General features: G+C 41.8%; 1 protein-coding gene across 3 annotated transcripts in view; it reads right to left on the bottom strand.

Annotated features, from left to right (window-relative positions):
• The window catches only part of magi2a (membrane associated guanylate kinase, WW and PDZ domain containing 2a), a 172,843-nt gene that overhangs the window by 83,069 nt on the left and 62,460 nt on the right, over nucleotides 1-27,314 (bottom strand). The gene's annotated exons all lie outside the window — the stretch shown is intronic.

The raw sequence follows: 27,314 nt of genomic DNA, 5'->3' as shown, positions 1-27,314 counted from the left end.
CTGCCCAGCTAACACTGAGTGCTGCCAGCAACACTAAAGTTGGGGAGGCAGAAAGAGGCAAGGCAAAGTGGGTGCTGTACACGACAGACAGTGTTTTGGATTATGCAGATACGTGCAGATCAAGACTGGTTGAAAACCATAGATAAAGCTTGCAATGAAAAATGGTAGCTGCTGTAAATAAGTGTTGGTCTGAAAGATATTCTTGGCTAACAGGCAGTCTCATAGCTCAGCGACCGTATTTCTGGCCACGTCTTCTGATGTGGAAAATGTAGCCGTTTGTAGTAGTGGGGTTTTTCCTGATGGGCGAGTTGGCTGGCAGTGATTCTAGTAGCAAAAAATGAAAACAAAACTAAATAAACAAATAAATAAGCTAAAAAAACAAAACAAAACAAAAAAAAACCCTTGTCATGTTGTAGTTGAGCTGTAGACTACCTGGTCCATCTTCCTCACCAGGCCAGTTCCACTTTGCAAATTAGTGTGTGTACATGCTGCCTTTCATATCCTGTGATGACAGTGACAGATTGACTTTACTGTGCATACATTTGCAGTCAAGTCAGCCAAACAAATGAAAATTACGCTGCCTTCAACAAACTGTCGGAAATATCAGTATTGAATTGCATGTGTATAATTAATATAAAAATGGAGGTAAACATGACAGGAAAAAGCTATTGCAAAGTATTTACTGGCTGCTAGATAACTGATAGCATTTCTAATCTAACTGGTAGACTACCAGTGACATTTTTAGTTGATACTTTCCAAGTGATAGTAGCCTATTATTATTAACCACTGCCTGAAGCCTCTAGGCCAAGTGCCTATCAGCGAGTTGATATGATAGATGAGGGAGCACATTTGCAGAGAACAAACATTTGTTGAACCATTTTCACTGGTGCAAAGGACTGGTTTAAATAAATCATTTTATTTTAGTGCTTAATTTTTCAGCAAAAACAGAGTAGAGATAAGTAGCCAATGCATGTAAAAATCCCATGGGGCAGTGGGTTGGTTTTCCCTCCATCATTCCTAATTTCCAAAGTGCAGTTTCACTTATTTCAGCAATTTATTGAAGGCAGTGACTTTATCTTTTGTGATAGCAGAGTGATCATTGGTTCTTCAAAGATTTAGGTTTGTCTAAGCTCCGAGTAAAACAGATCTGCACTAGTCATACAGTTGTGGTGTCTTTGTAGGTGATTGGTCTCTTGGACTCCAGGACATGAGTGCTGCCTCCTGTTGACTAATGTTTGCACAGCATTCTGCAGAGGACCCTTCATCATATTTTCTCCTGACTCTAACTTGGACAGAGACAGAGAGGCAGAGTGTTATTGTAATTCCTGCTTTGTAATGCTGCAAATCCACCGCTATCTGGATTGCTGAGGCTGAAAAGGGAGGAAGATTATGTCCTAGATTTCACTAAGCATGAATTATGCTGGAAGGACGACATCAACAAAGCACAAACGCTTCTCGGCCCAGCTTTACCCAGGCTGCCTCTTTACCAAATGCCCCCCCTCCCTCCATTTTTGTTTGGTGTGAATGAGCTCTGGGAAAGCTAATGAAAGCCTCAGAGCTCTCACACGCGCACGCCGGCATGCACACATAGACAAACACACATACATTCTCCCTCTCCTTTCCACCAAATGAGCTACTAGGCTCTCTGAAAGCAGCATCCCATGAAAGGCACTGTTGACTGATTGCCTTTTTGCCTGTATACTATGAGGCGGGTCCACTGTCAACGATTGGAGTAAAACATCTCGAGAGTCTGGGGACCAGTTGTCCAGGGGATGCAAATGAAGACAGAGAAGTCCCTTTAACTATGCACGCGCGCATGCACGCACACACAGACACACACTAAACAGCATCTCTCTGTCAACAAGAGAGGCTAGAGTAATAGACCATGAAGAAGAGAGAGTGAGAGAACAAGCGAGGCTTTGATGTGGAGTGACGGAGGGCCAAGGCAAGACTACACTGGCATATTACCATAGACTTAGAATAGACAGGAAAAGGAGGGAAAGAGAGGAGGAAGGAAGCGAGATGAAGAAAATAAATATAGGGGAGGGAATTATGGAGGCGAGAGGAGGACGAATGAGAAGTGGATGGGTTGGAGAAACACAGGAGAGAGCATTATATGGGGGAAATATTGGCTGTTTTAAGTATTTTTGCGTTTGTGCTCTCAGTCTTTTGTTGCAGCAAAATACAGTTTGGTGTTTCAGGCAAGGAAGTAGGCACTGACAATTTTCTGAAAATGAATGTCAGACGTGAGGTAAAGAGAGAGGAAAATGTATTGTAAGCAGCAGAAGATGTGGTAGGCATCAAAGGGAGTGAAAAAAATAAGAGGAAGGAAACACGGCTGAAAAAAAAGGACAAATCTCTTAAAACTTCTATTATTTCTAGGCGTATGGTATAATCACTGCATACCTCAGCCATGGTATATATAAGTTTGTAAATATATGTCATATATTTAGGACAAGTGAGGCTAAAAGCTATCGCATAACAAATTATGCCAGTATCAAATGATGACAGTTGTGTGTTTCTACATTGCCAAAAAACTGAAAATTTCCCATCATCCCTCACATTATTTGCACTTCCTCGTCATGGGACATCACCACAGTAACGGGAGCGCCTCATTTGATTGGGTTAGTCAAGAACTCTTCATGGCTGTGTGTATTTTGTGTGTGTGTGACAGACTGACTGATCTATTAGCCGAAAAAAATGACACAAATTGCGACAGTCGGGTTGTAGAAGATAACTTTACTTCTGATGCAGGAGGCTTTTATAGTTCTTCCCCTACTCCACTAGCCCCGGCTGCTTTTGCAGTGCAAACAGCAGCACACTTCCTTCCCATGACCATACTATTAGTAAGTATCTTTTCACTGCAACTCTGCATAAACATTTAGGTAATTAATACGAATACTGATGCTAATTTCACTGTCATGGTTAAATTTTGCAAAGCGATCCTCAGTTCACATGCATGACGAACCGCCCATGGAGACTTGACAGAAAAAACGCTTGTAGAGAAGCTGGATTCTCAGAAAATGTATTAGCTTTACATTTAAATCATTCATATTGTTGCCATGTGAAGCCGCCTGTGCAAGCATTCCACTAACACATAGGCCATGGCCTAAATGCCTTCATATGCATATTTCATGTATTACATCCATGTTTAAATTAGACACTACCTTGTTTGCCCACTTGATGTCCATGCTTCACTGTAGGAAAAGCACACAATCATGTTAAATTAATGAGCAGACCCAATGGGAGTGACAAAATGACAGGGATTAAAAAGGGGCTTAGCGTTTCCTGCTAGGGCTTTGCTACTGTGTCGACACTGGCGCGCACACTGGCCGCGAGTGTGTTGGATCCTCATCTGCTATGACAGCACTCATATAGAACCCATTACACAAACATTTCCTATGGGGCTGACCACACAGTGTGATCTGTAGATTGATCTGAGCTTTGCCGATCCCTGCAGGAAATATGTCAGGGAGACGGGAGAGAGAGAAAGAGAGACAGACTAGACAGTAAGAAACTGAGACAGTCCAAAATATACAGAGAAACTTGTGAAACTGAGACTCAGTGAGTGAGAGAGAACTGCATCGAATAACATAAAAAATGGCAGACTATAAAAAATTCAAGGAAAGTACGCTTGCCTTCCACACAAATAACAGTACAGTCATAATGGGAATGGATTTCTGGTTTTTATAACTGCCAACAATCGCAGTTCCACTACACCAGCTTGCACAATGGCAAACAAATAAAAGCTTCCTGAAAATTACTTTGGAGATGGTATACGTTTGAAGGAACACACCAAGTTTTTATGGGATTAGCTAGTTGATCAACTTGGTGATGAGAGCAAAGACACTAAAATCACCCACCTGTCCCTGGTGAATCATTCCAGTGCTCTGCCTATTGTAACATACAGAAGCGCACTACTGTACCATTTCCCAAACAAAGAAAAATGAACTTTCAATGGTAAAAAAAAAGTTTTTGTTGGTTTTTATTCTATGGCCTGTTTCAAACCAACTCAATATAACTGGGTTTATTTTTGGATCTATTTCAAGTGAGCAACCACACATTCACCCACTGCACAGTTATTTTTAGCTGTTGACTGTCTCCCATCGCCAGCCACACTCACTTCCTGTGTAAACACAAAAAGTAGTCCCTGAAACTGCAAAACAGCATGTTATTTTTAATATATCTTGTTAAAAAAATTTGACTAATGTCCTATACAAAACTCCTTAAGATTACTTACCATTTAGTTTTAGAGCTGTGACATGAAAATACTCGTGCATGCATCACAAATGCATGATTTTGGTGTCTGTTATTGCTAGACAGATAAGTTCACCAGTTCTACCAGTGAATCTGCATCAAATGTTGCATATGGTACATGAAACTCAACAGACTGAGGAAAGCCATGTTTCATCACTATGAACATCTCCTCTTGGTTGTGCATTAGCAATGTAAAGATGCATTCAGCAGTTGTCTGTTTGTCTCAATACATGCTACTGGCTTCATGGCTCAATATCACCATGCTTTCATGGTTCAGTACCTTAATGAACACAATTATGACTCAAAAGTCATGTTATTTCTGACTAAAAATACAAAAACAAAACTGTGACCTAGAAACAGGATGACTGGATGTGTTTCTATGATTTTTGAGACGTTTCCAGTGTCAAATAAAGATTAAGATCAATATAATAAAATGAAAAAACAAGATTGAGCAGGAGTTTAGAAATTACAAAAAAGTACGCTATTCTTCTGGACAAATGAGAGTACTCAAAAACAAAAAGAAAAACAGTCCAAAGTGAAAAAGAAATGTTTTACATCAAATAACATTTAAGTGAATGTAGTTTTTCACTGAGCTGGTGCTGTGCATGGTGCAGCACCTCACTAGTAGTAACTGTAACACAAAGCTTCTCTATAATATTTAATCAGTCTTTTACCTGTCAGTTGTATTGCTGGAGTTTTCTTTCTTAACTGAGAAATCAATATGCTGCCACACAGCAGACTTAAAACTCAATGGAGCGTCCACAGCAAAAGTTTAAATAACCAATTACATTGACTCATGTTGCTTGTACTTTTAAGTATTTTTTTGAGTCGGTAATTTTACTTTTATTTAAGCACACTGTTGGTTGAGTATTGTACATCACTACATTTTAAATTGCATCCATCACAGAGAACAAATGATCAATGACAGACTGTGGAACCTTTCACAATAAAACGCTCAGTAAGCAAAGATGAGATTTGTCATTTCCAATTTACACAATAAAAGGAGCACTATGAAAAACTGCAGATGGTCAATGGAAGCAAAGACCATTTACACTCAACTAGCAAAAATGTGGAAAAATGGCGAAAAATATCAGTGAGTTGGTCTCACAATGAGAACCATGTAGACTCAACCATCATAATTATGTGCTTATTCCACATTTGTTACTTGAGTCTACAAGGTCCTCTCTTCAAACAAAACTCATCAGTTTTGCAGAATGCCCCTTTAAAAGAATCTCGTTTGGACTATGTACCCGGATCCTTTTATAACTGCACGGAAACGATCACAGCTGTTATGAAAAAGTAAGTGAGAAACTTTTACTCCCAGTTCATTTTAAAAGGAGACACTTTTACTTGAGGAGATTTTTAGAGCAGTACTTAAGTAGAGTTAATTTTGCTGTCTGTGTCTAACACAGTACTGAGACAAGTGGAGGTGTGATGACCCAAGCTACAACTTGCTAGTCTTCTCTAGTTTTATAACAGTAAAAAAAAAAAGAGAGTAGACATTTCTGTAATGAGGCTGCAGTTGAAACCACCAACAATTATTTGATGATGCAAGTCATTAAATGATTGTATCACAAAATTTTGTGCCATAAACTTTTAATTATATCCATAATGTTCACTGATTTTAAGTGTTGGGGAGCTTGCCAGCACTGGCATTAAGTGGCACTTTGTGCACCTGCAGACAGAACCTGGCAGCAAAAGCTGAACTTTGACCTTGTACTGTGGCAGCGAGGACAAACCAGATGTTGAAATATCTAGCAAAATGGATGTAGCTATTACATATTTGCGCACCTGCACCTTTTCTCCATTCTGTTTAAATGACAGAATGGTGAAATGAGTGAGAGCTTTCTTCCTAAAACTGATCCATATTGGAGGCTAGAAAAACTCACACCTACTGCCAAATTTTGATTTGGCTGAGTTTACTCCAATTCCCTGCTTGGCTTCCTAATCATTTATAGTGGGAATCATATTTAATAACTTCAGAAAACTACAACCTATTAGATACTTTGAAATGAAATGACATTTAAAATGAACAATCACACAATACTATTTACAGTTTCAGTTTTCATGATACTGATACACATAGAACGGTCAAACCTCGTTTGTCAGAATCACCTTGGCAAGGAGAAGGCAGTTTGCTGTGGAGGCTGACTGACATCCCACAATACCAATGATGCGGCTATTTTTTTTTTTCTAAAGCCGCATTGTGAACACAGCATTAGATTTCACCTGGGGGTAAAAGGACACAAGCTTTGTAGGACACTTACATTCCCCACTGAATGTTGATCTCCCATCAAGTTTGAGTCCAAGCCCAATTTAGAGGGAAAAACAACGCAAAAGACTGACCGAGCTCCAACTATATTTCTCAACTGAGGGAGGGAGAGAGCAGGAGGCAAGCCGGAGGATCACAGGGTGAGAAAGCAAAAAATAACAATTTAATAAGCTCAAACCCCAGGAAAAAAACAACAGTAAAAAGAGGCATGGAGCAGCTTGTAAGAAGGCTGCAGAGCTGAATAGATCCTGACAGGTCTAAATGAATGTTAGCCTTGGCCAGGTCTCAGAGCTGAGGGTCTACATCTCATCACCTGAATAATTCACCTGCTGGGTTACTGATTCACCCTTCACCATCAACGTGCTACAGCCTGACTGTAGCAGCCACTGCAATTGTCTAATTGTCATGAGTGTTCAGCTTAAAATAACCTATTATTTAGCTGTGACTCATTAGAAACGCAGTACCATTACTTGACTTACTTTCCTCCCTAGAAGCCGAAATACTACTTTTCTATTACAACAATCAACATGGCAAACAAATACTCTCTCATCCTCAAAAAAATCAGAATCCAAACAGCATTAATGTCTGATGAAGTAGGAAAACCTGCACCCCAAAAAAGTTAACTTATGTGCCATTTGTCATCAAAGCTTGAAGACACCATGAAATGGCACTCTATTTTATGTATTTCCTGTTGAAACATGATGTTGTGGTTGGACAAAAATGCAGCGAGGGATCATTCACAAGTGTGAACGAATAGGATAGGCTAAGTTAGGGACAGAGACACAATTTTATTTGAAGGGATAGGTGGAGGAGCGAGATTGTTTAGATAAATTTGCTTAAAATTTGCATGATTAAAACTGATGTAGAATTGTTATCATTAGGCTATTATCATCCTAGAGTTTTAGTGCCCCACAGTTTAAATTCTATTTCAAAGGCGTTTCCATGGAAACACCATAACACCACTAATTTTTTTGGCATGTAAATGAACAGATAGACTCTTGGCACAAAATTTTAGCAACTTCAGTCCAAAAAATATTGGGATTAGTAACAGCCCTTAAAAACCCATATTGGTGAAATCCCAGTGCTACAACACAGAGGGCTGAGTTAAAAATTAGGGGGAGAGATCGAATTCAAACTGGCTGACAGTGTTAATGGTCAACTGCAGATAAGGTTTTGCTTGTAAACCTTTGGCGAGGATGTAGCTACAAGATGTTTTGTTCAAAGAGAGCAGTGGATGAAATTCCTGCAGCACAGATGCTAAGAGAGCAGCAGTAACGTTCTGTTTAAAGACAAAAACAAAGCAATCAGTTCTATCTGCGCAGAAAGAGCCTAAAAACCAAACAACAAAAAAAAAGACATAAATAAGCTTCTTTTGACGAAGTGCTGTCTCCAAAGACTGTTTACCTCTCCATTTTCCCGTCATTTCTCTATCCTTCAAACACAGAGGTCAAAATGGATGAAAGCCAAAAGTGCTTGTTAAACTAATATCACAATTACTCTTCTGTAGACAGTTATTTCCACGTGAGCAAACACTAAAAGCTACACAAGCTGAAACAGTTAGCTTCTGGATATGAGTTCACTCGCTCTCCACAGTGCTGATTAAAAAAAAAACAAAACAAAAAAACGCCGTGTTTTCATTCTGTTGTGAGATGGTCTGCTGAACATGGCTGCCATGTACATCATCAAGGCTTCAGATAAAAGAGCTCTGCTGGCTCTGTGGAGTGAACTTTGAAAGACAACTCATGAATTATTCAAAAGGGCAAAACAACATACAAGGCCAAAACAATTTTGATTAAAGGGCAAGTTAACAAAAATAAATAATTATTGAGGACGAAACAGCACACAATAGCAGTGCTCACATTTTTTAAATGCTTATTCAAACAAAAAAATTACAAACATATTGCACTGACTTTCAGCATAGAAAAATTATGCGATCACATGTTTTGACCTTACTTCAGACAAAATAAAGTATTCTGTAAAAAGTGGAAAAGATTTTAATCCTCACCTAACATCCTCTCTGCTCTCCGCCGGGAGTATCTCTCCTCCCACCTTTTTCACCTTTCTATTACCGTGCAGCCATCTCCAAGACCCTGTGTTTCAATGATTACCTCAAACAAAAAAAAGTTGAATAGACACCAGTCCCGTTCTCAAAGATGAGTACTCGGGCCCGGGCTGCTGCTGACACTGGCAAACCGAAAGAGAGTGTGAGTCAGAGAGCGTTAGAGAGCGGCCGACTCAGTTGTCAAGAGACATAACAGAGACCGATGCCAAGGCTGCATTCAGCAGAGACGTGGCCCGACATGCATTTTTCACAGAAGCACAAACTACTTGACATTTGGATGGACCTTTCCTCCTCGATGCTTTTTTCCCCCTGATGTGGGCAAACAGGAAAGAGCACGGGAGCATGTCACCTCTGTGGTGGCGGGGAGGATTGGAGGCTGTTGCGGGGCGAGCCTGGGTGAGGACGTGCGCAGCCCAGCCTAAATGATCCAATCCTGGGTGCAATCAGAGCGTGGCACAGGGGGTGGAGGCTCAAGCAGCATGGCAATGAAGGCTTCCTCTCTGTTTAGCACAGCGGCTTCACACCACACCACCTCCCATAAACAGGCTAATTCTGCGGCCTCTACCTCAGAGCTCTGTATCGACCTATATTAGTGCGAACAAAGAGCCAAAAATGTGAGTTGGCTCTGGTTTGCGGTGCTTGATTTGACTCACCATCTTTAAATACATCTGTTCACTGTCAAAATAGCTGCTAGAGTGTGGTGGCTGGCAGACGTCCTGTCAGGTTGACTGAATTACAGGCACCTTATCCCCCCCACAGACTGTTCATCTTCCAATTGCTGTCCTCTCTCACGCCCTTTATCACCAATCAGATGACTGTCTATCTTTAGATGGTTTCTGATGGGATAAGTCGGCAGGTGCCATATCCTGCCTCTCTTTTTTTCTTGCTCATTCCGCTATCCACTCATTGTACTATCTTGTTCAGTCTCTTAGTCATCCCTTCCTATTTTCTGTCCCTTTCCATTCTTGGCTAATTCTCTCCTCCACCCCCTTCTCTCCTTTTCTCGGCTGATGAACATACACAGATAATGGGTCATACAGTACTTGTGAGGACATCACGGGCTGTTTTCCTACAATAACTCTTCCGCATAGGCTTGTTGGAAGAAAACCAACTGCATAAAACAACATGAGAAGAGTATGAGAAAATAACATATTACTCATAGAATAGTTGGGTAGTTGAGTTTACCAAGACGTAAAGGATGCATTATATAGGAAGTGGCGATGGAAGGTGCTGTGTACAGAGTACACTTAAGTTTCTGTTTTTGTAGTTTGCCCTAGAGGAGACTTGATGTGACTGAAAAATAGGCAATTTGCAGGCTTACTTTCCACTATGACTATTTTCTAGCACTCACATCGACTCCATTCAAGTGTGCCTCAGAAAACAAAGAGGGAATCGGCTTTTTGCTGGCTCATTCCACCTTCCTACACAGCTCTTAGCCTATACAGTATATTACTGGTATCCTAACAGAGATCTCAGCTCCCAGCTCTGTCTTCAACAGTGGCGACAGATCTGATCTACGGCTGTCCGCTGGTGTTAATCTTCTTCCAATATCTGGGCCAATCATGAGACAGCACAAGCTTAGTCCAGCTCGGGCTGGTTTATAGTGTGGGACGTCTAGACATCGTTTCACACACTGTTCCCACTTCCTCAGGCTCTCACAATGAATAATGTAAGGACCCCTGTCCTGTTCTGGTTTTGCCTGGCTATTTCCCTCCATGCAGCACAATCAGCATACTCCCTCTGCACAGACACACAGGGAAAAGGACATACACACCTATAGGTTTAGTGTAGCAATACTTGCACAAGTGAAAAAATTGCTTTATACATACAGATTCACTGCAAACTAGCCAAAGCTAAAGAGACATTATACTGAGTAGACTTTTACCTCGAAGTGACGCCTATGTGGATGGTGGACTAAAACTGCACTGGAAGCCAGATTCTGCCCATTTACACTACAAAAATATCACTCTTCAGTCACAGTGTGCTTCAAACCCAGATGATAATAATAACTGTAACGAGCCACATCTATGCTGGTCTTCATGGAGCCTCTGTCTCCCTCTAATGTCTCTACATCAATAGCACCTTTATTGCCTCCCATTTCCCATCCCTCCCTTCCCCAGTCTCCCCCCTTGCCTGGTCCAAGCTTCTCTACGGGTTGCAGATCAAAGAGACATAAAGACGGGATGTGAACCCTCATGGAGAATGGAGCCTGTAACCATGGCTCCCCTTCTACCAAAACAGTCTAGGCTCTATAGTTTACATCTCTGGTTTTCTTTTTCCCTCTGTTTAACTCCAAAAAGAGTCTTACTTTTCTTTCAAGCGGCTCTTCAATCGACGCACGGCATTTTAGTCAGCCTCTCCTGCCAGCTAACCTGCCTCTTAACTCACTTCATTTGCTGTCTACTTTCTCCCTCGTTGCTTCTCTGGCTTCATTCACCTGTCTCATTTTAGATTCTACTCTTTAGATTTTTCTCTTCTCCCTGACGCACAGTCTCAGATGGACAGACACACACACACACACATATATGCGCACACCCATGCCTGCAAGCGTGGCCATGCACACACACAAGCTCGACGCACCCTACTCAGTAGTCAGTCAGTCAGAGAGCTGCTGGAGAGTGGCGGGTGGAGTGGTATCTGATCAGTGTGACTGATGTTCTTATTAACGTTGCAGAGAGCAGGCAGATACAGTTCAGGAGACCAGTCCATACACACAAGTCGAGAGTCAGGTTCTCATTCAGACAGCCGCATAACTACTGTACATACATATGCAAATAAACACTAACATATGCATGCCGACAGATGCATGCTTCAGCCACAAGCATAATACTCTTGCCTCAGTGGAAACTGAGGATAATTACCACCCGGAGTGAAAAAGGAAAATGTGTTAGCTTATTTATTGATCTTTGTATACGACATGGTAGAACAAACAATGTTGTTCAACAGATTAAAAAACATGGGGACGGGCAAAATGACCTGAGTGGTTTCATAATTATCTCAGTGAGTCAAGTTCAAAGTCAGAGACTTTCACAGCTTTGGGTCTGCTTTTATTTACCTGTAGTAGTGTGATACTGTGGGGGGAAAAAACACATACACACAATATCCATCACATATTTGTTTGTGTGCTTCCATTCCACAGCCTTTTTGGTTTACGCAGTTAGTGTACATTGGCGCCATTAACATGTGACATCTTCTTTTTAAAAACTTCTGGATACTGTTTATAGTGTCGCCTGGCTCATTTTGACTGACGGATATTGCACCAACATCCTAAGTTAGTTCATTCTTTACTATGGTCATCTTTTGAGAAGAGGGAGATCAGCGCTGTCCATTATTTATCTATCAAGCGCTGCTGCAGAAATTACCATAGAACCTAACCTCTCTCTTCCAAAGCTCAGTCAAAGTTGGGAATATATTGTATCTACTTATGGAAATACAAACTTGTCACCGTAGACCTTGTCACTGCCAGAAGATAAAATCTGCTTTCATGTTTTATAAACCTAACAAATCAAATAAACAGGAAACTAGGAAGGAAACTATCAAATTAAATTTACTCATTCAATTTTCACAGTTGCCGGCAGCAGCAGCTGTTGATGGACTGCGATGGGAATGCCCCCGTTTAAGGTAAATGTGTCATCTGTTTTTTGATTCCTTCTTGAGGAATATGACTATTCTGCTGAATCTTTTGGCTTGCGCCTTGTTTTTCTTTAGTCACCCCTTCTCACTGACAGGTACTTTGCATTATGTAGTATTTCATCTTCATGGGGCTCTCTTGAAAACAAAAGCACTGTTTCTCTGTAAGATGCCTTGCTGAAATAAAGGGATTAATCAAAGAAACTAAACAAACACACACACAAACACGAAGGGGGAGAGCGAGAAAGAGATGCCAACACACATAACTATATAAATAGACGCATGCACACGAACGCACACTCAACCCAAGTAACCAGTGGAACAAACTGAACTCCTTTACTCCGACCAGATGCGGCCGTAATGCTCCCATACATCTTAAGAAGCAGCTTATTGGCTCTGAGCCTCAGTAGGGAATCTAGGCAGCGTTTGTGTCGCTGTTCTGTTTGTCCCTTAACAGCGCCGGTATTGGTTTACACGCAGTGGCTGACCTTGTGGGAACGAACCTGGGCCTCGGACAAATGAGCCCGCGCTTACGTTTCTGTTGGGAACTGCTATTAGACGATTTGTTTGCCTCTCATGGAGGGATAGGGGCTGTGTGAAGCTGTGTGTCTTTGCAGGACAGGAGCACATGTTCATATTGCACCCTGTCTATAGAGTCCCTCATGAGTAAGGAGCTCTTTTCATTAGGACGTTCAGGGAGAATAATAAAGACAGCAAGAGCAACAGAGAGGTGGCGAGGTGGATAAAATAGAGAGACAGGCAGAAGACAGATTAAGTGGGGGAATGAGAGAGCTAAAAAGAAAAAGAGAGAGACAGAGATTGAGAGAATCAGAAGTGGCTATTCCTAGGAAAGACATCAGGGTGTATTTGTAGTCCTTGCAGTGGTGTCCCTTTCCCTCATCGTTCCAACCTTGAGAGCCACTGAGTAAAGCCTGTATGCCTCTGAGCAGAATGTCTAATGAACAGAAGAAGCGAAACAACAGTGCATCTCTCCGCCTTCACCGTTATTACCTGCTTCACCAGCCCCTTTCCTGCTATTCCCTCTCCTCAAGTGGCACTCAGCAGCAACACGTGTGAACCATTACCGCAGCACCCAGCCATAAGGACTCGATTCCAAAATCCCCATTTAGCTCTGATGCACCCAAACACAGCCACTCAAGGAAAAAAAAAAAATCAATGTTAAAAAGGAAGCAATTAAGTCTCTTTCCTTTAGGTCTGCTTCAAAAAAAAAAATAAAAAATAATAAAAAAAAGACAAAAAAATAAAACAGGAAAGTTCAAAGTTTGAATGAGGGGTTGTGAGGAAACCGATGATGACAAGACAGAAAATTGTGTCTGTGCTGCTACTATGTATCCACAACCTTACCAATGGAACTGAAATTAAATTGGCTTTTGATTTGGCTTGGAGTGCCAGCGTGGCTGTGTGCTGCAGGTAAGCAGAGGACTGAGGGTTGGATTAGGGAGTGTTGACGGTAGTTCAAGCATTAATCGCATTAATGATACCTTTAACCCTGCTGCTTGTTGACCTGGATCACATAGTGAGTCTAGTTTGCCAATGGAGATAGCCACTGCTATTAGTGATTTGGGGCTAAGTGTAAAAGTGTTGGAGAAATTCATTAAATCACTCCTCTGGGAGAAATGAGCTCATTTCCAAAATGTTAAATATCCATTTCAAAGCAATGCCATTCCCTGATGTTAATCACATATACTGTAGACATAATACAATAAAATTATTACTACCTATATCCTATGTATATGAAGTTTTCTAGGAGGTGAGGATGTGTTTTCCAGTTTTGTTCGATATTTCCAATAACGCTGACATTTTGTGCCCAACAATGAACACACTAATTGGAGTATTTTTCTGCTATTTGATTTGTCCCTTGCTTCAGGCTGAGTTTCTAATGGAAAAAAAGGGGCAGAGTGAATGACAGTGACTGCAACGGTTCTGTGCTTCAGTGGCTCTTTTGGTTGAAAATCTGATCAAGCCACGCGCCATTTGTGCTCTTTCCCCGTTCCATCATGTCCAATTCACATCCGGCAAAATGAATGCCTAAAAGGGGAAATAAAGCTACAAGTAAATCTACTGCAGAACAAACTCAAACAGTACTTCTCTTAATGGCCCGCGTGCAGAAGAATGATAGAGGAAAATATTAAAATGATAATTTATGACAGGACAGATAAACTGTGCATGTTTGCACTCCTGAGCTTACTTTTCTTAGTACAAAAAGTATTTGCAACACAGAGGTGAGTTTTTTTTTTTTTTTTTTTTTTTTTACAGTACATGAGCCAAAGCTAATATAAACAGTTTGCACAGTTTTCTTTTATCATAAATACTGGAGGGACGAGAGCCAGCGTGGTACTGGATGCTGTTTGACTGGCATGTGACTGTTGGCAGGACTGCTGTGGCTTGGCAGGGGAAGCAAAGGCCACATATCACTGATTCGACACCTCTCACTTGCACAAGCATGCACAGCCACTGAAACACTCGCTTGACAAACATGTATACACAACCAACATGAAGTGCAACACCACTAGAGGTCTCTCTGCATGACTGAGGTATTGCACTGTGAAGCTGACTGGACGGCCAGCTCATTTCTCACGATCAAACCCCTGGGAGAGGGAGAGGCTGGAGGAGAGAAGATGTGAGGACAGGGCCGCTCTCTGCTGTCCTTGTTTCTCTCACAAACCTCCACTTTCACACGAGAGCTGAGCCTCTGATGCCCAGACTACTTCTAAGGTCTCAGAAAACAAATGAGGTGGAGCAAAGTGGAGCAAATAGCCATAAGGAGTTTACTTGTGTAGAATCTCCTGTTCAAAGCAAAGCAAACACACACAAAAAGTGGCTAGCTCACTTTCAAAAAGCTGCAAATGATTGTTTCATAACCAAGACAATATACACTGAATGTGTAAAAAAAAAAAAAAAAAAAAAATTAAGGACACTTTTTCACAAAGCACACTGAGGAGGTGAAACCAAGTGAGAGGCAAATCTTATATTAAATCTATACCAATAACAAAGGAGATGAGCCGAGCTGAGATGAGATGAGATTTTTAAACTTTAAAGGGGCTGCAACTGAATATCAGGAATAAGGTCCTAATTTTGTACATTCTGTGTTTTTGGCACTGGATAATTCTGATTTCCTTCTGTTTAACTATTGTGAGAGATTTTTACAGATTATATGGTAAATGAGCTACATTTCTATTGCACTTTTCTAGTCTATGAACAACTCAAAGCACTTTACAATGTCTGCCTCACATCACCCCATTCACACACTGATGGCAGAGCTGCCCATCAGGAGCAGTTAGGGGTTCAGTGTCTTGCTCAAGGGCACTTTGACGTGCTCTCGGGAGGAGCCGGGAATCAAATCAGGAACCCTCCGATTACCAGATGACTGCTCTACCTCCTAAGCCATGCTGCCCCACATAAAAGATGTATCATAAATGTTCATATTTACATTCACCGATGAATATATGGAGACCCAAATTAAGTGGGGTAGTGCTGCGCTGCTCGCCACACACGACACGGTGGGAAACCTGTGCCAGCAGTCATGTTGCATACCGTAGTTCTCTCTGTTTCGTCTGCATTGTATTACATAATGACAGAGGCTGGGCGTTATGCAATCCCTGCTACTGTGGGGCTAGCCTGGTTTTTAATTGGAGATAGATTTAAGGCTCATCATCTTCATCTCGGCCATAAATAGGCCCGTCACTGTGAAGAAACACAGAGGGAAAAAAGAATAATTTTTACCGAATGGGGGGAATCTCACAGCATGAATTATGGTGAATATGTAATTCAGTGCCTATGGGGGAGTTATGGCTGAGCTCCAGTCCTACGGCTAACTTGAGTGAGCACTACACTGAGGTATTCGGGCACGCTGTGGGGTGGATTACCACGAGTATTGTTACAAATTACTATTTTAAATTCAATGACAATATTACTGTTGGCAGTGAAAAAAACAAGCTGAAAATTATATCACCCTACCCCAATTTCCTGGTCTCTTTTAATCATAAATTGTTGTCTTGTGGGTATACACTAGGCTGGTTTACATGAGAAATGGCTGAAAAGTTTATTTTCTCTGGGTGAGAATGTTTCCACAATTTCATTTTATCAAGCACAAGACTTTTGGGCGTCAAGGTCACATTTCTTCACAGGGAATGAAATGGGATTTTTCTTGGTGTTTGAAGGTAAAGGGAGGACGCATCACCGATGTTGAAGGTGCAATAGAAAAGAATGCAACAAGTAACAATATTCTGTAGTAACTGAGAAATAATTAAAGAGTTAACAAGCCCGGCTCTGTTCAGGCTGTGTGGATTCATTTGCGAATTCTCTTGCTTGTGAGTTCTTCCATTGTATTCACCCATGTGCATTCACCTGCACCGTGTTTTTGGAGGTATTCAGTTGTGTGTGTGTGTGTGTGTGTGTGTGTGTGTGTCTTTGTGAGATGCATGAATACGGTGCAAAGCCTTCAAGTTTGTGCAGTGTCTGAAATAAAGTGAGAGAGAGGGGGAGACAGTGTGTGTGTGTGTGTGTGTGTGTGTGTGTGTGTGAGTGTGGGCTCATCAAAGAACAGCAGCAGCCTGAATCGACTCATAGGACCCCTGGAGAGCAGCATATATTCATCATTAGCTTCTCATTCGCAGTGTGCACACGCGTGCACACACACACACACACACACACACACACACACAAACACACACACACACACACAGTCATCAATGAAACCCCCTCTGAACACAATCCTACATGAACCCTATAGTCATGCTTTCCCTAAGCTATCTACATCACTATGGCAATGGCCTAAATTCCTCCTGAGTGTGTGTACATGTGTGCACAGTTTGTGTGTATGTGTTAGTGTGCTGTGTGTTTACAGTGTGCATGGTCCACGTGTACATTTAGTGTGTGTGTGTCATAATTATCTGTGTGTAAAGCGTATTTGTGTGTTTGTAAACATAAACTGCATGTGTGTGTCAGTAAGAAGAGTGTGTGTTTACAGCGACCGAGTGTGTGTACTGTATATACAGTGTGTGGCTTGACAGTACAGATATATGTATACTGTACAGAGGGTGTGTGCATTTTGCATTTGTACATATCATACTAATGTGTGTGTGCAGTGTGTTTATGGGTGTGTGTGTGTGTGTGTGTGTGTGTGTGTGTATAGTCCTTTTCTTGTCTATACTGTGGCTGTTTTGATCCGATGATCCAATTAAGTGCTAGCAGAAGTGGCGGTGACGTCCCTGAGACTGCTGATGGCCAGGTTAGCTATGCATGTTAACAGCATTAATATTGATTAATGCTCAGGCACATTTAGAAGTTACGCGTGAATAAAGTGTGCCTCGGAGGCAGATCTACAATTCCAATATTCAATCCTCTGTGCTGAGAAAGGCCATTTGTTGACTCATTGATTTACCTGGGAAAATGAAGCCTTGGAAACATTTACAAAGTGTTCTGAAATGTTGCGTGGGGCTTGATCCAAAAGGTGTCTGACACGAAGCAGACCAAGTACTTTAAATACATGAAGGAAAGTGGGGGATTAACACTGTACTATATGAAGAAAAAAAGGAAAAAGGTTCACTTTCATTTTATGAGACTGGATATCATTTGGGAATTTGTGATATCATAATACTGTGATATTGCATGAGTGTTGTAATTTCCTGGTTTTAAAGGCTGCAGTACAATAAAGGAATGAAACTTTCTGATCTTATTAGACTGTTTTCGCTGTTCTGTTATTTGCCTCTACCTGCATGATCCACTTCACTAATGATAATAAATAATCTCTTATTTCTAAACATCTTATGAAAGCACCAATTGTCACTCCTACAATCTACAATTTCATTGCATATTGATACTGAGGAACTTAAAAATATTGTGATATTTGGTTTTGTCCACATTACTGAGGCCTGTTTCTGTGTTGGTTCAGTGTTATAGTAGTATAAGAGTATTTTCTTACTTTTTTGGGGTTGTGGGGTGTGAGAACTCGGTGGTGTATGTTCCCAGTCTTAGCCTAAATGTCAAGAGTGTGATCTCCAAATCCTAATGCTTGTCAAGTGGGTGTGCCCTTACGATGAAAGAATTAAAATGAGTGAAAGAATAAAATAAGTCTATTTAGTCATGCAGCGCCTCTCCAATCTTACCTGTCCCAGAATAGCACATAATAGCACTCTACCACCTGTGCCTCCTGCAAATTTTGCTGTTCCACTGAGCACAGAGTGTCTCTACAAACCGAATGACCAAGCACAGGCAACCTTTCTAGCCAAAAAAAGATATCTTATTGGATCTGGGATGCGACTAATTTTCCTGTCTCCATGAAAACATTAGATTTTTGAGCCACTTAGGCCAAATAGTTGATGTGCACTTCTATAATCTTTAGGGCGATGCTGATTACGGGAGGGAGCACTGACATCACGTCTGTCTCCATGGCAATGTGGAGGAACCGTAGGCTGGTGTCTGGAAGCAGGGTGTTTGAGGGGAGAGGAAGAGAGAAGGAGATGGAGAGAGAGAGAGACAGAGAGAGAGAGAGAGAGACAGAGAGAGAGAGAGTGTGTGTCGGAAATCCTCTAGGAGAGGCGTGAAGGAACATAGTGTCAGGAAGCTACCGGCACGGAATACTAATAATGGAGACTCTATAGATGGACGGACACGCACGTGCACGCCCCCACACACTCTGGCCGCTTCCGCGCTTGTTGCCGGTGTCTCTCCCAGTTTTGTCAACAGTCAGTCGGTATCAAGTGAAAAATAGCCTTTGAGCACAAATGTCACCGGAGCCAATGGTGACATTAAAGCCTATTGGACTAAAGCTTTGGACTGCTCCCTCCACAGAGCGCAGACAGCCGCGGGAGCAGAGAGGGAGAAGGACAGAATGGCAGGAAAGGGAGAAACTGATGAATATGATAACTTCTAGCCCCACAAACATGGCACGAGAATATCATAGCATTTCACAGCTAGGAGAATGGCAGATTGAGAGGTTGTGGTCATTATGCTCCACACAAACAGTGGGCTTCAAAAGTCTGCACGCCCTTTCAATTTTTTCCAGCTTTTATTGCTGTGAAGCTTGAAATGAAAACCCATTAATCAGACATTTTTCACTTTCACTGTCTAAACAAGTGAAAGGCCATTCATTTGTGGCTGCGTGTGAGCACACCCTTCAATCAGTACTTTGTAGAAGAACCTTTTACTTTGATAGCAGCAGTAAATCTGTTTTTGATAAGCCTCTGCAAACTGAACACATCTGGATTTATTTATTTTCTCCCGTTCATCTTTGCAGAGAAGTCCAAACTCAAAACTGCAAGGGACTCTTGTTGGCACACTCCTCTATGGTCAGTTTTGTATGGGATTAAGGTCTTTGACTGGGCCACTCCAGGATATTGATCTTCATTCTAAAGGATAATGCTGGTATTTTTCAACCTGGGCCTTATTTCTCCACTTTTGGGGGTCCAAATGACTGATAAGGACAAAAAAATTTGGAACTGGTTCAGTATTGAGTTAGATCACTTTAGCCGGCAGCCGCAAAACGGGATGCGATATAATAAAGTGCACCAAGGTCACCCATCAAATTATGTCCAGTAAAAGTGCTTATTTTTGCCACAGACAGGCTGAGATTGTAATTTTAAGTGTCTGACAACATTATGGAAATGATCCCTACACATGTGTGTACCATCTTAACAAAAGCCTAGCTCAAGAAGAAGTCTTGCTCTGAAATCTCACATGAGGTGAGATTTATGAGCCAGGAAGAGCTGTTGTTTAGGAGTACAGAAAATACAGCTTAGTGTTGTCTGAAAGTAAAAAGACTTATGGCTGAACTTATGGCTATTTATGCTACAAATGGATCCAAACACTCCTGTCCGTACAGCGCACCTTGCAGACCGTCAGGTCTTGACCATTTTGAGCGGGATTACAACTGCCAGCCAAAGAGGAGAGGAAATCCTATGCCAAAGCACTTTTATTTAGAGAAAAATGTTCCAAGGGGAGAGACACCTGCTTCCGACAGAGTGGAGGTGATGTGGAGGTAATGCTTAATTACAATGAAATCAAATGGGGCGCAGCTCATTCACCAAACCTGTTTTGTGGCTGCCAACTGAGGCGTTGTTGCTCAAAAATGGACCACTTTCAAAACTTTCTTCCCTATCAGTGATGTAGACCCCAAAAGGTTCAAAAATAGAGCCCAAGTTGAAAAATACTGGAATTATCCTTTAATCAGCTCCTTCATGGTTCATTTGGCTGTGTATCTATCTATTGGCAACTGTTCAGAAGTTGGGCTTTAATGACTGGTTTAACGATACATGGAGATTTCAAGAATTATGTTTGGGCCTGCATCCTGAAATCAACCTGAAACCATACATACCAGAGCCATGACAGGTGCCACAGCAAAGACAAGGCTAAGCATTCAAGCCTTGACTTAAGCCACAGGAAGAGTCGTGAGGAATCCCGCACGATGTGACGTTCTTGCATTTCTCAACAGCTTTGACCTATTTGCTTAGAGTCACCCATCTAAATATAGAGGCATTGGGATGGAGCGAGACAGGGAGGAGAGAGGAGGAAGAGGCAGAATTATCAAAGCTCTGCTTCTGCTTTGGCTCGGCTTGAATTAAATCCATTTTTTCCACAGGAAAAAAGAGAAAGAGAGAGAGAGAGAGAGAGAGATGTGGAGAAAGGGGGAGACAGAGAATGTGAGAAGGCACAAGGAAAAAAAAGAAAAAAGGAACATAGCAAAATTAGCTGACACACAGATCAAGCTGAGAAAGCGAAGCAAAGAGAAATGTTGTCCTGTTGGGTGTCACATACAATTCAATTACACTGCATTCTCCCTGCTTCCAGTGGTTTTCACCAGCACTCGCTTTTTTTTTTTTTGGGGGGGGGGTTTTCGCTCCAGATAGCAAAGGGCTGCTAACAGTCTCTGAAGTATGGAGCATTATGTTTCCATGGAGGAGGGAGGAAGCGTTGACTTCAGCAGATGAAGGTTGCATTGTACCTGTTTACTGCACCAACAACGAAGGTGGTTTATCAAAGTGTCCTCTGCAGGCTCTCATCTTCTTCTTGTTCTCTTTTAGACGCATGAAGGTATTGATTCTGCTAGCCTTATGCCTTTCTCTATACAAACAACTCCTCCTTCTCTGGAGTGTTTTTGCGTGGTTGCACTTTAGACAGTTCCCAGGTAGCTGTGCATGTGTGTGTAAGCATTTTTGTGTGCGTGGGTGTATGTATACGTGTGCTTATTATTTACTGTGTGTGCAACTGCGAGAAGAAGCAGCTGAACGTGTGAGAATGCATGCACATGTTCTTGTTATGGATTCATGTGTGCGTGTTTTCCTTCTCGTACACGTGCGCGCATTCTCCATCAGTGTTGTTCCTCCCACAGGCCTAATGCTTGTCCACCTAATCCAGTCCCAGTGCTCTAATTGGCTAAGTGCAGCCATTTTCTCTGCTCCGGGGAGCATGGAGATTAGAGGGAGTGTGTGCTCTGAGCTGCCCAGCGCCCAAATGAGTCACACTATGGGTACAATGCCTCTCAGAGGGATAGATAGAGCAGAAGAGCAGGATACAGTGCCCACACACACACACACACACACACACACACACACACACACACACACACGAGAGAAGCAGGCCATACCAACAGATAGCTTGTGTGCCAAGATTATCTCCAACACTTTTTTTGTGATGTCATTAAAGTACAATACAGATAATGGATGTTACAGACTTGCATACCTTTAAGAATGAGGGAGTTATGGGGGCTCGCTCACCTGGGCTGACCTGGCTGTTGGTGAAAGGCCCCAGAGTGGGCATCAATAATGAATGTGGCCTGGAGCCAAACTCCCTGTTACACTGTATACAATACCTAAGGTAGGGCAGCCACTGCACCGCTGTGGGCTCATGTTGAACTATTCAGGGCATGCACCAACATATGCACTCTTGTTCCACCTAGAATTTTTTGCATTCTAATTTTATTCTCAAAAAATGTCAAGTATGTTTTCCTTTTCTTATCAAGAAAAAGAAAATGACAGGTGATCTGGTAATTGACTGCTCTCAGAGATGGTTTTGTGTTGCAATATCATTCTTCACAAATACTCAGAATGAAAAGGCTGAAGGACGCATGGTGGGCATCTTCTGTCAACTGCAGTTATCGACTGAAAAATGCAAAAACACCAAGTATTTATCTCAGCTTTCAAATACACAAAGTTTTTCGAAAAGGCTAAATATACACGTAAATCATGCTATTTATGTATTAGCCTTGATATTAGTGTCTGAAAAGCCTACAAATGCTGTAAAAGGTGTCTATTTGAAGGCCGTAATAAATAGTTGTTTTGTTGTTTTTTGTTTTACATTTTATAGCAGCTACCTTCTTAAATATTTTTATAATTTGGATTTTTTTTTTGCCTTTGCGGGTACCCTATTTTCTACTTTTACATGTGAATCCACAAAACACTGGACACATACATGCAAGGCACACGCAGACACATTTGTGGGACTTACCAGTCTGTCCGTTTGATCATTTGATGTATTATTCTTCTTTAGGAATGTGTCTATTGTTTTTATCGTAAATATTGGAGAAGTGAGAGCCAGCGTGGTACTGGATGCTGTTTGACTGGCATGTGACTGTTGGCAGGACTGCTGTGGCTTGGCAGGGGAAGCAAAGGCCACATATCACTGATTCGACACCTCTCACTTGCACGAGCATGCACAGCCACTGAAACACTCGCTTGACAAACATGTATACACAACCAACATGAAGTGCAACACCACTAGAGGTCTCTCTGCATGACTGAGGTATTGCACTGTGAAGCTGACTGGACGGCCAGCTCATTTCTCACGATCAAACCCCTAGGAGAGGGAGAGGCTGGAGGAGAGAAGATGTGAGGACAGGGCCGCTCTCTGCTGTCCTTGTTTCTCTCACAGAGCTCCACTTCTATCGTGCTACCTTTAAGGTTTTAGAAACGAGATGAGGCGGTGTAAAGTCAAACGGCTCGGTAGAAAATAGCCAGAAGGGCTTTACTGATCATTTCAGCCTTGTGAAGAATTTTCTTTTTAAGGCAAACTCCAGCATTGCAAAAAAAAAAAAAGTGGCGGCTCGGTTTCAAAGAGCCACAAGTGTTTGTTTCATACACAAGGCAATTATTCTCCATTAGCAGCATATGTATTGTTTAGCACGGAGGGAAAGATAAGGCTTACTTATGCACACTTGGCTTTCTCTGCTCCGGTTTGAGGAGGAAAGGAGTTATTTACATGTGCAAGTATCAATCAAGAGAGGCACCAGCTATAATCCCATTAATCAGCATAATTGGCCCATAATTGGCTCTCATCAACTCCCTACAGATGCCATCACTCAAGCCTCAACATTACTGCCAGGCTTGTGAGACACAAACATTGGCTCACTTTCCCTGTGAGAGATGATATGGCTGTGGCCTTATCTGAGCTGCTTCGGTGGAGAAATAGGTCTGTCTGAGGAAGGCCACAGTAGATTAGGCATTGAGATCTCAGCTGAGTTCACACACACATGCCGGCACTTAAATGCACATGTGCGAGAGTGCGCCCGCCTACACACCCACACGCAAACAAATAGGTCTAGCTGAAAGTCATGCTATTATCCAGTAAATAGGCCATGAGTAAATAATCCACTGAAACGTACACTTGCGGCAAACTCTCAGAAATGTCTGCCCACACATCCAAAGATGAGAAGTTGCACCAGTGACAGGAGTCAAACTCTTTTCCATAGCATGTTTGTGTATGCAAATTTCTATGTATGTGTGTTTGAGTGTGTATGAGCATGTGACAAGAAACTGTGATGAGACAAGACGTGCACACCTCTCTCCAGTGACAGATGTGTGTGTTGCTCAAGGGATTTCGCCTTTCTTTCCGTCTTATGAGCAGCAACATGGCTCCTCACAGCTGAACCAGACATGTTAGCCACTTAAAAGGGTCTGTCCCTGAGCCTGGACAGCACATTCAACTCCCAGCTGTGGAGCGGCAACTGTGTGGGTATGTGCGCATATCTGTGCTGGCATGTCTGTTGCCGTGTGTAGCTACTGTGTGTGTGTGTGTGTGTGTTTGTCTTGGGAGGTGTGCTGCTCATGTCAAACAAAAGGAAAACAAGGACTTGCTCTTTGTTGATCAGTATAACAATCTAACCTTGAGCAACCAAAGCATCTTTCTGCCCACTGAAGCGCATTGCAAAACAAAGCAAACAAAATTGAAACAAGGAGATGCGAGGAGAGAAGAGGAGGGAGGGAAGTAAAGGAAAGCCAAGAGGACTAAATTGCCATCTCTTCTTTTTCAATAAACTGATATTGTAGCAGCAGACTATGAGAAAAGGCCAGCAAGTTTTCCTTGGGAGAAGAATGTGCAGAGTATCAGAAAAAAAAAAGAAAAAGAAAAAAAGACCACACATTTTCTTGTGTGTGCAAGAATCAAATCAAACGCTGGCGTGCACTTTGTGGAATTGGATGATTACATGAAAATTGAACATTTTTCCCGTCTAATATTTCACGGTGGAAAAACATTCTGGGGCAAGGAAGCATCACAGAGTGAAACAGAGTGAGTAAAGCAGAGAAAAACAACACGCTAAACAAACCACTGTTGGGAGATAACTTGCTATTTACAGTATAGTGATGAAAATTGACCATTCAGCTCTGTGTTTAGTATTCAGTGTTTGATTCATCGCTGGCATTGTGTGTTGCAAAACTATGAAATGACAGAGAACTAATTTTTTACACTGAGTTTCTACCTGCTCACTGACTGTAAGCCGCTCTAGATAAGAGCATCAGCTACCAGGACAACAGCAGCATCCATGACTGCATTCTGTCTATGCCAGTAATACAAATGATAATCCAGAAAAAAAATGTAGTTATTTCATAATCAGAGAAACGGCAATAATGTGACTTATTTGCCTAATTTTAGATGCCATTCTCCTATATGTAATTCCAAATGAAATCAAAGCCATACCAAAAAACTGTGGTAATGTAATCCATGGAGGAGATATAGGTGTCCTCACAACCTTTTCTAATGAAGCACTGAATAAACTTTGTTTTGTAAAAGAAAAGTTTCCGAATACATCTGGATGCTTTGGAATTACTTCACGCATTCTGAAAGACCTCACTGTGGCACTAGCAAATGCAAATATGTAAATAGTAGATGAAAAATTAGAGCATCATCATCTGATATTGTAAAGTCATTATAACAATATTAGATTCTAAAATAATAAAAATATTTCTCCACATGCTAACGTGACTATCACAGCCAGTTTCACCCAAAACTCTCTCCACAGTCTTTGCTTACACTTTTTAAAATTTAATTTTGCCATTAGTAGTAGTTCTTATGATGTGCATTAGAATGAGATGCTAACTTATCAAGTTACCATCATAATAAAAAAGTGTTTCTTCTTGTTCTTTTAATCCACAACAAGTTTCTAAATTTAGGAAATACAATTAAAATGCAGGACAAACATAAATATAACAGGTACATCTTAGATGGCACCGAGACGGCACTGGAGCTAATAGCCTCCAGCTATCCGTGCAGAATTCACATTAACAAAATCAGATCTCCATTCACCATTCGCCTTCCTAATCAGCATCATGCTCTACCTATTTTGTTACTTTAACCTGTGGGAGAGCTATGCTGTAATCGTGTTTTACGATTAGATTAAATGAAACTTTAATGATCCCCGTGGGGAAATTGGGTCGTTGCAGCAGCAGAAAACAGGATATAGATAAGAAGGAGACGAATAAAGACATGAAACATGAAAACATGAAAAGTAATGACATTAACTGAGCTGACCTGTGACCTGAACATGTGACTTTCCTGGTTTGGGGTTTTTCACTGGTCGCTCGATTGAAATATTTGTTACAATGCACCAAGTGCCTAGTCAAAAATGAATGATAGAGGGTTTGTGAGAGAGTCTTTCATTCCCATGTGCACGAGTCCTCCTGAACCTCTCATTTTACCTGTGTCAACTGAGACCAACACGCATGAAAAGCCTAAGCTTTGACATCAAATAAGGTACAAAGAGTTTCAATCTACTCAATTCACCATGAGCGTCATGCACAGTAATGCTATTGGAGATATGTGCATATTTACCGCCAGTAATATCATTACCTTCCAAATTGAATACTGGCAGTGTCAGGCTTATTTGCGCCAAATGCAGCGCGCAATGTCATCATAGACAATCTGACATTCTGATAGCTTTTCCTCATTCAGCGGGTCACAGTTTCAGACGGCGTCGTGGCCCCTGCACATTCAATTCCCCGTCCCACTGATGTGGCGGAGATGGAATATTTCATTAGAGGCTTGGATAAACAGAATCAGAGCTGTGATATGTCTGTGTGAGCACGGTGGCTAAGCGGACCGAGCGGTTGTCTTGTTATTACCCAAAGCCACAGAGAGCATCGGCTAGACAGATTGGATCTCTGATTGCCGAGCCCTCCCGGACTAGATTATTGCTTCAATATTATGGGGACATGATGGTGAAAATCAGCCTGAGCTGCAGGGTTTTAGTCAAGTCTTTGGCTAAATTTTTCCCTCTCTCAGGGTCAACTGTCTGTGGTCACCCAGGGTGACCACACGTCTGTCTGTCTGCCTGTCCACTGGAGCCTTAATCATGCTCAATTGACCAGAGTCGATGGGAAAGCATAGGGGAGGAGGGAACAAATACTGTCTTCACAAAGGACTAGAGATGATTGGGAGGTGGAAGAAAAACTTTTTTGCTTGATGAAAAGGCAGACAGGAAAGAGAGTGATTAATTAAACTACACCCTCAAAACAATAAAAGTTAAAACCTGTGTGAGGTCCCAAAATGAGGATTCAACATATTCTGCTGTTTTCAACAAAGTTCTCATACTCATTTTCCACTAAACTGCCCTCTTCCCTGCCTTGCCCCATTCCCCGCTTCCTCAGTCCCCTCCTGTCCCTTAGGGGTAGCATCCAGAAAGAGCCAATTACTCATACAGCCCCAGTAATTAACATGTGGGATGGAGAAGCCTAATGCTGCTAAGACTACAGAATTGTGACAGTGAAACTCTCTCTAATGAGAAAGACCCCAGGGATCATCCTCTCTCCTCTGTGGCCGTGCTGATTGTTCCGCTCTCTGTTGTAGATGGTGCGAATCATTACG

The sequence above is a fragment of the Myripristis murdjan genome, chromosome 23 (assembly GCF_902150065.1).
Source record: "Myripristis murdjan chromosome 23, fMyrMur1.1, whole genome shotgun sequence".
Taxonomy (NCBI): Eukaryota; Metazoa; Chordata; class Actinopteri; order Holocentriformes; family Holocentridae; genus Myripristis; species Myripristis murdjan.
The sequence above is the reverse complement of the archived record's forward strand: the minus strand, read 5'-3'. Positions and strand labels throughout refer to the sequence as shown.